Consider the following 12,006-nt stretch of genomic DNA (forward strand, 5'->3'; position numbering starts at 1 on the left):
GATGCCTTCCTGTGTGGCCTGTCCTAGGTGATCCTGCTTTGGCAGGGAGTTTGGCCTCAATTCCATCCACAGAGGTCCCTTCCAGCCACTGCAGCTTCCTTATAGTCATCTAGCAAGTACCAGGCTGGCCAGGACGGAAGGCACAGCAAATTTCCTCCCCTAGGGATGCAAATTCTTAAGGGTTGGACTAAATGATTCTTAAAGTCTCTCCCAACCCAAATCATTCTATGAAATCAGGTTGCTGGGAGCCTGTTTGCTGCTCTGACATTTGTCTTTCTTCTTCCTGCTGGAGATTTACAATCACCTTAGCACCATCATGGGATCTTTCCTCGTGTAACATATGATAACTCCTACCAGCCCTGACTTCCTTCTAATTGCATGGTTCCTGCAGGGAGGTTTTTGAAGGCAAACCAGTCTGGGATATGACCATTATAGACCACAGAACTCCATGTTCCTGCTACATCTGTGAAAGCAGTTGGGGGAACAGCAATACGGGTGGAAGCAGCACTGATTCATGCTGCCTTCATGTGAAAACAGAGGGAACAGTTGGCCTCTCCAAACTGGAATGCCAGAGACAGAGATCTGAATGTGCAAAAATAGCACAGCAGTTTCTAAGAGAAGCCTAAACACCTCTCAGACAGAGATTTAAAACCCATTGCATTGAGGTCCACAAAGGAAGCACTGGAGAAGGGGCAGAGGGCAGCATTTGGCTGCACCAAATTCCAGGTCCCACTACAACTCATCAGGAGACAGAGATTCCATTCTGGTTTATGCCTTTACCTTTATGTCTTTCCAAGCCAATGCATTTTACAGGCAGAATTCAGCTGCAGCAGCTACATCAGATTTGGTCTTCACTGTACCAGAAGCATGGAGAAAGGATGGAAAGTGCCCAGAGGAGGGACAGGAGAATGCTGAGAGGGAAGATTGAGAGCTGGGGTTGTTCAGCCTGGAGAACAGAAGGCTTAGGGGAGACCTCGTTGTCATGGACCATCACATCAAGGATGGCTCCCAGGAGGATGGAGCCAAGCAGCACAGCCATCGCCCGCCAAGGAGCACGGCTATCAGCTGCCGAGGAGCACAGCCATCACCCGCCAAGGAGCACGGCTATCAGCTGCCGAGGAGCACAGCCATCACCCGCCAAGGAGCATGGCTATCAGCTGCCGAGGAGCACAGCCATCACCCGCCAAGGAGCATGGCTATCAGCTGCCGAGGAGCACAGCCATCACCCGCCAAGGAGCACGGCTATCAGCTGCCGAGGAGCACAGCCATCACCCGCCAAGGAGCACGGCTATCAGCTGCCGAGGAGCACGGCCATCAGCCCGCCAGGCAGCACAGCCGTCACCCACCAAGGAGCATGGCACAAGCTTGCCAAGCAGCATGGCCATCAGCCACCGAGGAGCACGGCCATCAGCCCTCCAGGCAGCACGGCCATCACCTGCCAAGCAGCATGGCCATCAGCCCACCAAGGAGCACAGCCATCAGCCCACCAAGCAGCATGGCCATCAGCCCACCAAGGAGCACAGCCATCACCCGCCGAGGAGCACAGCCATCAGCCCACCAGGCAGCACAGCCATCAGCCGCTGAGGAGCACAACACTGCTTCTGCCTGGAGCCATCTTTGAAACGCTGCCCTCAGGATGTCTGAGGTGATGACCTGGGGAGGCTGCCAGCATGGCTGGAGCCGCCTGCGTTTCCACCGCCCGTGGATTCCCACCAGGACGGGGAACGTTCTGTGCATGGGTTTGCTTGCTCTGCTCTACCCTACCCCTCCAGCTCGCCCTGTGAGCAGAGATCACACTCTGTGCTACTGTGCTCCACAGCCTCCCTGGGCAACCTGTGCCAGTGTCTCACCACCCTCACTGCAAACAACTTCTTCCTCACATCCACTTTCAATCTCCCCTCTGCCACTTCAAACCCATTCCTCCTCCTCCTCTCATTACCAGGCCTTGTCAATAGTCCCTCCCCAGCCCTCCTGCAGCCCCCTTCACATCCTGCAAGGCCACTCCAAGCTCTCCTGGAAGCCTTCTCCTCTCCAGGCTGCACAGCCCCAACTCTCTCAGCCTGTGCTCAGAGCAGAGCTGCTGCAGCCCTCTCAGCATCTTGGTGGCCTCCTCTGCACTGCCTCCAACACTTCCATGTCCTGCTTGTGCTGGGGGCTCCAGAGCTGCCCCCAGGACTGCAGGTGGGGTGTGAGGAGAGCAGAGCCAAGGGGCAGAATCCCCTCTCTTGCCCTGTGCCCACACTGCTCTCGCTGCAGCCCAGGTCTCCTCTAAGCCTTCTCTTCTCCAAGCTGCAGAGTCCCAAACTCTCTCAGCCTGTCCTTGTAGCAGAGCTGCTGCAGCCCTCTCAGCATCTCAGTGGCCTCCTCTGCACTTAGGTTCTGTGTATAAAGTGGAGAGGGATAAGCACCTTCACCTGTCACTTCTGTCCATGTGTGCAAGATGCCAGGTTCATTGCCATGCAGCACTGGCAGAGAGGGCCCTGCCAGCTGTCTGCCATGGCATGCTAAGGCTTAGGTGACTCAATAGGGATGAGCTAAGCCCCATTTGTCTGTAATCCTTCTATCCTGACTGAGCCCACCCCAGAGAGACCACACTGCAGCCTCTCTGCACCTTCTTTCCTGATGGTTCTCTACAAAGATCCTTCTTAGTTGAATCCTAAAGCTACCCATCAGGGAGGGGGAAAAAAACCCAACCCAACAAAGCAAAGCAAACCAAAAAGAGATCTTGGAAGTGCTAACAGATGCACTTCAGAGTTACATCTTGTGATGAATGAACACAAAATCCCAGCTTCATTACAGCCAGCCCACACAGTCACATTTTTTATTGCTCACATGTAATGATCAACAAGCATTTGGGACCCAAAAAAAAAACCCCACCAAACCTCCAGCAGGATTTTAACACAAGCACGGGAAAGAAAGTGGAATTCAATGAAATTAAGTTGCATTAAATTAAGGGAGAGTAAAGGAACAAAATGAACCCAAATGAGATGAGAAAAAGTGATAAAAAGGAAGGGAAGGGAAAGGAAAGGGGGAAGGGAGGAGGAGGAAGGGGGGAAGGGAAAGGGGGAAGGGAGGAGGAGGAAGGAGGAAGGGGGAAAGGAGGAAGGGAAGGGAAGGGAAGGGAAGGGAAGGGAAGGGAAGGGAAGGGAAGGGAAGGGAAGGGAAGGGAAGGGAAGGGAAGGGAAGGGAAGGGAAGGGAAGGGAAGGGAAGGGAAGGGGAGGGGAAAAGGAGAGGAGAGAGGAGAGGAGAGGAGAGGAGAGGAGAGGAGAGGAGAGGAGAGGAGAGGAGAGGAGAGGAGAGGAGAGGAGAGGAGAGGAGAGGAGAGGAGAGGAGAGGAGAGGAGAGGAGAGGAGAGGAGAGGAGAGGAGAGGAGAGGAGAGGAGAGGAGAGGAGAGGAGAGGAGAGGAGAGGAGAGATGGTTGAGGCCCCATGGCTGGAGGTGTTTCAGGCCAGGCTGGCTGAGGCTGTGTGCAGCCTGCTCTAGGGTAGGGTGTCCCTGGGCATAGCAGGGGGTTGGAACTGGCTGATCCTTGTGCTCCCTTCCAACCCTGCCTGATCTATGATTCTGTGATCTTCAGAGAGGGGACATCCACAGCCTCCCTGGGCAGCCTGTGCCAGTGTCTCACCACCCTCTCTGGAAATACTTTCTAATCTCCAGTCTACATCTGCCCTCTTCCAGCCTCTCATGCTATCACTACAGGTCCTTGTAAAATGTCCCTCCCCAGTTCTTCTGTAGCCCCATTCAGGTACTTGAAGGGCACTCCAAGGGCTCCCTGAAGCCTTCTCTTCTCCAGGCTGCCTGTCCCTATAGGAGAGATTCTCCAGCCTTCTGCTCACCTTCATGGCCTCCTCTGAAACAGCTGTAAGAGTTTGATGTCCTTCTTGTGCTGAGAACCTCAGAATTTCTTGCAGCTTCTGTATCTTACCACTCAAAGTTGCTGTTGTGGAGCAAGTCAGGTTTGCCAGATGTCAAATTTTGATGGCAATTCTCAGAGACTTTGGGGGGTTTAACTTTCAGCTTTTCTAGGGACAGCACCACACAGCAAAGAAAGAAGAGGAGGCTCAGGGCAGAGCTCATTGCTCTCTACAGCTACCTGAAGGGAGGCTGTAGCCAGGTGGGGTTGGGCTCTGCTGCCAGGCACCCAGCAACAGAACAAGGGGACACAGAGCCACAGAATGTCAGGGGCAGGAAGGGAGCTCCAAAGCTCAGTCAGTCCAAGCCTCCTGCCAGACCAGCAGCACCCAGAGCAGATCACACAGCAACACAGCCAGGTGGGGTTGAAATATCTGCAGAGAGGGAGACTCCACAGCCCCCTGGGCAGCCTGTGCCAGGGCTCTGGCACCCTCACAGGGAAAAAAAAATCTTCCTCAGGTTCATATGGAACTTCCTCTGCCTCAGCTCCCATGCAGTGCCCCCTGGCCTGAGGAGATAGCCTCAGGTTGTGTCAGGGCAGGTTCAGACTGGATGTTAGGAGGAAGTTCCTGGCAGAGAGTGATTTGCATTGGAATGGGCTGCCCAGCTGGTGGTGGAGTGCCCATGGCTGGAGGTGTTTAAAAGGAGGCTGGATGGGGCACTTAGGTAGGGTTAGCTGAGTAGAAGGGTTAGGTCACAGGTTGGACTTGATGATCTTAGAGGTCTTTTCTAACCAGGTTAATTCTGTGACTCTGTGACTGTAATTCTGTGATGCTGTGACTGATTCTGGGACTCTGGGTCTGTGATTCTGTGACTCTGTGACTCTGATTCTGTGACTCTGTGGCTTTGTGACTGTGACTCTGTGAGTGGATTCTGTGGCTCTGTGACTTTGGCTCTGTGAGTCTGTGATTCTGTGGCTCTGTGACTCTGTGATTCTATGACTGTGACTCTGGCTCTGTGGCTCTGTGACTCTGTGATTCTTTGACTCTGTGGCTTTGTGATTCTTAACCAGCTAAAGCAGGCTTATTTCAGTGTCACTGCTTCAAAGCAACACTTGAACTGCCACATGGCAATGAAGAAGTGACAGTGCTGGACGTGGAGCTCCAAGGTACAACTGTGTGGGGCTCAAGAAGAGGCCACTTCTGCTTTGCAGCAGCAAGCTAGCACTAAGTGCCTTGGCAGATGGTTCCCACAGAGCAGATTCTGTTAGATGAATTCATAGCTGGAAAAGGCTTGGGAAACTGAAAGATCTTCATCTAATAAAGCAATGAGCCACAGAGTTCCAAAGAGCAGTGAGGAGATAAATGGTCAGAAGGTGAAGCACTTGGCTGCAAGGGCTGCTCACTTAATTAGCAATATCCCTGATCTAACCCAATCATCAGCCTCTGAGTCATCTCCATTCAACAGAAATGTCAGTTCTCCCATCAGAGGACATTTGTGCCTCTTTCCCCTTGCTCCTAACAATGTTCCTCTCTTTTGCTTTTCTTTTTTATTACTTTATTATTTGGGGATTTTTTTTGGTCCTGGGCAGCCACAGTGAACAATGCCAAACCCTCAGTGGAATCCTCATCCCACAGGGACCTCCTTGGCTCCCAGGCAGTTGCAATGTTTTCACCTACTGCAATGAAACTCATTTAGGGGGGAGGGGGAAGGAAAAATAAATCAGTGCTGTGCAAAAAAAAAGAAAAGTAAATAACTTGAAGCAATTTTAACAGTTGCTTCAGAACTAACTGCTGAACACTGCTAAGGGGACTGCAGGGCTATAGCATCATAGGATCAGGCAGGTTGGAAGAGACCTCCAAGCTCACCCAGTCCAACCTAGCACCCAGCCCTGGCCAATCATCCAGACCAAGACACCAAGTGCCTCATCCAGGCTTGGCTTCAACACCTCCAGGCACAGCAACTCCACCACCTCCCTGGGCAGCCCATTCCAATGCCAATCACTCTCTCTGAAAACAACTTCCTCCTAACAGCCAGCCTGAACCTGCCCTGGCACAGCTTGAGGCTGTGTCCCCTTCTTCTGGTGCTGGCTGCCTGCAGAAGACCAACCCCACCTGGCTACAGCCTCCCTGCAGGCAGCTGCAGGCAGCAATGAGCTCTGCCCTGAGCCTCCTCTTCTGTCTTTGCTGTGTGATGTTGTCCCTAGAAAAGATGAAAGGCCACAAGATGGTCACCTGGGAGCCTTCTCAGACTGAACAGCCCCAACTCACTAAGTGTCTCCTCATAGCAGAGCAGCTCCAGCCCTTTGCTCATCCTCATGGCCCTACTCTGGACACCTTCCAGCACATCCACAACCCTCTTGTCCCAGGAGCTCCAGAACTGGATGCAGCACTCCAAGTGGGGTGTCATCAGTGCAGAGCAGAGGGGGAGGATCACTTTCCTCTCCCTGCTGCCCTCACTGCTCTTCATGTGCCCCTGTGGCCAGAAAAGACAGTGGCATCCTGCAGTGCATCAAGAAGAGCATGGCCAGCAGGTCAAGAGAGGTTCTTCTGCTCCTCTGCTCTGCCCTGCTGAGGCCACATCCATAGCTCTCTTGTACTCCAGGAGGGGTCTCAGCATTTCAGGTGGGGGCTCAGCTTGCTGCCTTGCACTACTCATCCAGACTCCCTTTGTGGTCAGCAAGGAGAAGTGAGATCAGACAGGCTGAATGAAGCTGATTACTTTAGACATGCACTCAAGCAGGAGGTGGATCAGGTGAGCTGTGCCTACACAACTCTGATCCACAAGCTGGGATTTCCCACTTTGCTGCCAGCTTTCCTGATGCTAGGTCTGCTCTAAGGTGTATTTGGGGAGAGGCTGGGAGTGGCAGAAATGTGTTCCAAACGTGAAGGAGCTGCTTTCCTCTGCAAGGAGCTTTGCCTCTGGGAAAGTGAGGTCAGGAATGGAGAGTGGCCAGGTTCTGTGTATGGTTCTCTATTCCTCTGAATCTGTGATTCTATGGTTCTCTATTTCTATGGTTCTATGATTCTATGGTTCTCTATTTCTGTGATTCTATGGTTCTCTATTTCTATGATTCTATGGTTCTATGGTTCTATGATTCTGTGGTTCTCTATTTCTATGATTCTATGGTTCTATGGTTCTATGGTTCTGTGGTTCTCTATTTCTGTGATTCTATGGTTCTCTATTTCTATGATTCTATGGTTCTATGATTCTGTGGTTCTCTATTTCTATGACTCTGTGATTCTGTGGTTCTCTATTTATCTATTTCTATGATTCTATGATTCTGTGGTTCTCTATTTCTCTATTTCTATGGTTCTATGGTTCTCTATGTCTATGATTCTATGATTCTGTGATTCCATGGTTCTCTATTTCTATGATTCTATGGTTCTCTATTTCTATGATTCTAAGATTCTATGATTTTATGGTTCTCTGTTTCTATGATTCTATGATTCTATGATTCTATGATTCCATGGTTCTCTATTTCTATGGTTCTATGGTTCTCTATTTCTATGATTCTGTGATTCCATGGTTCTCTATTTCTATGATTCTAAGATTCTATGATTTCATGGTTCTCTGTTTCTATGATTCTATGATTCCATGGTTCTCTATTTCTATGGTTCTATGGTTCTCTATTTCTATGATTCTATGACTCTGTGATTTATGATTCTCTGGTGTTATGGTTCTCTGTTCCTATGACTGTATGACCAAGCCCCACTGCTACAGCACCTTTCAATCCCCCTACCAACCATCGCAGGAAGTCTGTAAGACTGCAGAGTCCACGGCTGAGCAACACTTTTGTCTGGAGAACAACAGTTGAATTCTGTTTTAAAATATGAATTCAAAACCCCCCAGCTCCATTAAAGCAGAATCTGAAGTTTATTTGCTTTTTTTTTTTCCCCTCCAAGGTACAGCAGCTGTGGCAAAGAACATTTCACTCTGCAGAACAGGCTGATTCACTGCGCTGCTCCTGAGCACAGATTGTTGTCTGCTCCCACACAGCCTTCACAAATGAGGAAGGAAACTTGAAAAGCACTACAATATATGTGGAGGGTTTTTTTTATGTTGCCCCTGCCTTACAGTAGTTCACAGAATCACTGGGAGGGAAAGAAGATCTCATAATGGATCCTGAATTCTTTCCTGCCTCTGCGTTGGCTACAGGGGTAGTTTGGTGACACAGGTCTGAGTGAATCATAGAAATGCAGGATGGGCTGGGGGGGAAGGGACCTCAAAGATCACTTAGTTTCAACTCCAGGGACACCTCCCACAATAGCAAGGCTAACCAAGGGCCTCATACAGCCTGGTCTTGAACACTTCCAGGGAGCCAATCACTCTCTCTGCCAACAACTTCCTCCTAACATCCAGCCTAGACCTGCCCTGGCACAGCTTCAGGCTGTGTCCCCTTCTTCTGTTGCTGCTTGCCTGGCAGCAGAGCCCAACCCCACCTGGCTACAGCCTCCCTGCAGGTAGTTGTAGGCAGCAATGAGCTCTGCCCTGAGCCTCCTCCCACTATAGCAAGGCTAACCAAGGGCCTCATACAGCCTGGTCTTGAACACTTCCAGGGAGGAGCATCCATAACTTCCCCAGGGCATAGAATCAGAGAATGGTCTTTATTGGAAGGGACCTCAAAGCTCAGCCAGTTCCAATCCCCTGCCATAGGCAGGGACATCTCCCACTAGAACAGGTTACTCAAGGCTTTGGTTTTGGCTTTGGTTTTGGTTTGCTCTGGTTTGTTGGGTTTGGTTTGGAGTTTTTTTGTGTTGGGTTTTTATCCTGTTTTGCTTTGTGGTTCTCTTTTTTTTTCCTACAGACAACATGAGAAGGTTACCAGAAAGTTGCCATCACAAAGTGCCTCTTCTCCTGGTTTCTCAGGTAAATTGCAATACATCTTCCTGTGGTTCTCTCAACAATCAGTTTGAATCATTCCTTGAGACTTTTTGACATTCAAACCTGTTTCTCCCCTATGGAAAAACAAAGGTAGCTGAAGCAAAACAAAAGTTTGGAGCTAAATGCAACTCCATTACTCATAGATGAGAAGTTGGTCTGTGCCTGAGTGATCTAAAAGCTCTTAGTGTTCAACTCCAGTCAGCTTTCCTTACTAGAAAACAGTTGAATCATAGAACCATTAAGGCTAGAAAAGTGATTTAAGATCCTTGAGTCCAACCCAGGCAATCACAGAATCATTAAGCTCCAATCCCCTCTTTTGTAGCAGCTGCACCTAGGGCAGGTCACACAGATGAGTCCTGAGAGTGCCCAGAGAAGGAACTCCACAACTCCTCTGGGCAGCCTGGTCCAGGGCTCCAGCACCCTCAGAGCAAAGAAGTTTTCCCTTGTGTTGAGATGGACCTTCCTGTGTTCCAGTTTGCAACCACTGCCCTGCTTTGTGGCATGGAGAAGGTCTTTTCAAGGCCAAATCAACAAAGGCCAAAATTACAGATGAGCTGAATATAGCAAATAGGATTTATTTGGGTATCAGCTATCACCTCAAAATAGCAGAAGGCATGGTTGCTGAGAGAAAGAGATACAAATATAGTTTAGAAACCTTATCTAGTCTTATAAATAACCAGGTAAGGTTATATATAGGCAGCTCTTTAATAGATTGGGCACCAGAAGGAGCTCAGTTCCTCTTCTAATAGAGGGGAATGTTTGTGACACATCCCTCTGGTGTGGGGCAGTCATCCCATTGCAATGGTCTGCATCTGAAGTAAGTTCAGCACTCCTTAGAGTTCTGGCATTAGTCACTGAATGTGTCTCAAAGTCATTAGCTGTTTGTCACGGAGTCACAACTCCATGATTCTATGGTTCCATGGTTTTAAGGTTCCATGGTTCTATTCCATGATTCTATGAGTCCCTGAGTCCATGGTTCTATTATTCCATGAGTCCACAATTCTATGATTCCATGATTCTGTGATTCTATTTTTCCATTCTTCTATGAGTCCATGATTCTGTGATTCTGTGGTTCTATGGTTTGATGAGTCCATGGTTCTGTGATTCTGTGATTCTATGGTTTGATGATTCCATGGTTCTGTGATTCTATGAGTCCATGATTCTATGATTCTGTGATTCTATGGTTTGATGATTCCATGATTCTGTGATTCTATGAGTCCATGATTCTGTGATTCTATTATTCCATGATCTATGAGTCTCTAAGTCCACAATTCTATGGTTTGATGATTCCATGATTCTATGATTCTATTATTCCATGATTCTATGAGTCAATAAGTCCATGAGTCCATGGTTAAAGATCACATTCTGTGATTCTGTGCTCCACCACCTCCCTGGAGGTGTTCAGGACCAGGTTGGATGAGTCCTTGAGCGACCTGTTCTAGTGGGAGATGTCCCTGCCTATGGCAGGGGGTTGGATAATCCTTGAGTTCCCTTCCCATCTAAACCACTCTGATTCTGGTTCAGTCAGGACAAGAGGAGGCAGAGAGAGGATCTCATTGGTCTCTTCCAACCTAAACCACTCTGTGATTCTATGTTCAGTCTGGACAAGAGGAGGCAGAGAGAGGATCTCATTGGTCTCTTCCCACCTAAACCACTCTGTGATTCTATGTTCAGTCAGGACAAGAGGAGGCAGAGAGAGGATCTCATTGGTCTCTTCCCACCTAAACCACTCTGTGATTCTATGTTCAGTCTGCAGAAGAAGAGGCCAAGAGAGGATCTCAGTGGTCTCTTCTAACCTAAACCATTCTATTCTATGCTTCTATGCCATCCATGCTTCCAAACCTGAGACCCCTGTCCTGCCAGACAAACAGCTCAGCACTGAGCTCCATGGACTGACCTAAAAGAATCCCTTCTGCTTTCAGAAGCCCAATGAAAAAAGCTTTCCTCCTCTTCATGAGGCAAAGGGCAATCACTGCACAGAACCACTGACTTGGAGGCCTTGAAGGGTTTCTTTTTGAGGCAATTTACCCAGAAACATACTTTCCTAAACATAGAATCTTTCTCCAGGCTGCTTGAAAAGGAGGTGACCCGAAAGTAAAGATGTCATAAAAATAAAAGGCAGGCTCTTAAAACAACCATGAACCTGAGGGTTTTTTCCCAGTGCCTACCCACAGCAGAACTTTAACTCTACCTTTTTCACTGCTGTGCAAAGAAAGGAATTCTCTCCTGCACTAAAGGCTCCGAGGAGTGCTGTGTCCAGTTCTGGGCTCCTCCATTGCAGAGAGATGTTGAGGTGCTGGAAGGTGTTTGGAGAAGGGCAGCAAGGCTGGGGAGGGGCCTGGAGCACAGCCCTGTGAGGAGAGGCTGAGGGAGCTGGGGGTGTGCAGGAGCCTGCAGCAGAGGAGGCTCAGGGCAGAGCTCATTGCTGCCTGCAGCTGCCTGCAGGGAGGCTGTAGCCAGGTGGGGTTGGGCTCTGCTGCCAGGCAGCCAGCAACAGAACAAGGGGACACAGCCTCAAGTTGTGCCAGGGCAGGTCTAGGCTGGATGTTAGGAGGAAGTTGTTGTCAGAGAGAGTGATTGGCATTGGAATGGGCTGCCCAGGGAGGTGGTGGAGTCTCTGTCCTGGGAAGTGTTCAGAAACAGACTGGCTGGGGCACTTAGTGCCATGGTCTGGTTGGTTGGGCAGGGCTGGGTGCTAGGTTGGGCTGGCTGAGCTTGGAGCTCTCTGCCAACCCAGTTGCTTCTATGATTCTATGGTATCGAGTTCTAATGTGTTACATTTATAATCTGCTCTTTTCTGTGATGTAAAAGAGAAGAAAAAGCAGGAAAAAATGAGACCAGTGGCATTTGGGGTATGAAGATTTGCTAAAAATCAGCTGTAAAGCTTCCTGTGCCACAATATTCCTCTGACTTTCAAGCTCTGGCCTCCCTTGTTAATAAAAAACACCACCAAAAGAAAGAAAAGCATGTGCTGTACATTGAAATACTTCATGGCTCTTGGGAAGTGAAGGGAAAGATTATTTTAAGAGCTGAAAAATGTCAAGATATTCTGTCCTGATTTTTCTATTCCCTAAATTAATGCAAAAGGGAAAGATTTGCAGCTGCAACAGTCATGAGCCAGGACAATGACAGAGACTCTGTAGGGCTTTTTTTCCTTCTCTCCCTCCCCCTCCTCTCCCCCCACCTCTTCTTTATTTTTTACTCATTTTAATGGAAGGCATTTTATAGAAGCATAGAATTGTTTGGGTTGGAAAAGCTCTCTAAGATC

This window comes from Pogoniulus pusillus, chromosome 15, assembly GCF_015220805.1.
Source record: "Pogoniulus pusillus isolate bPogPus1 chromosome 15, bPogPus1.pri, whole genome shotgun sequence".
In the NCBI taxonomy this organism is placed as follows: domain Eukaryota; kingdom Metazoa; phylum Chordata; class Aves; order Piciformes; family Lybiidae; genus Pogoniulus; species Pogoniulus pusillus.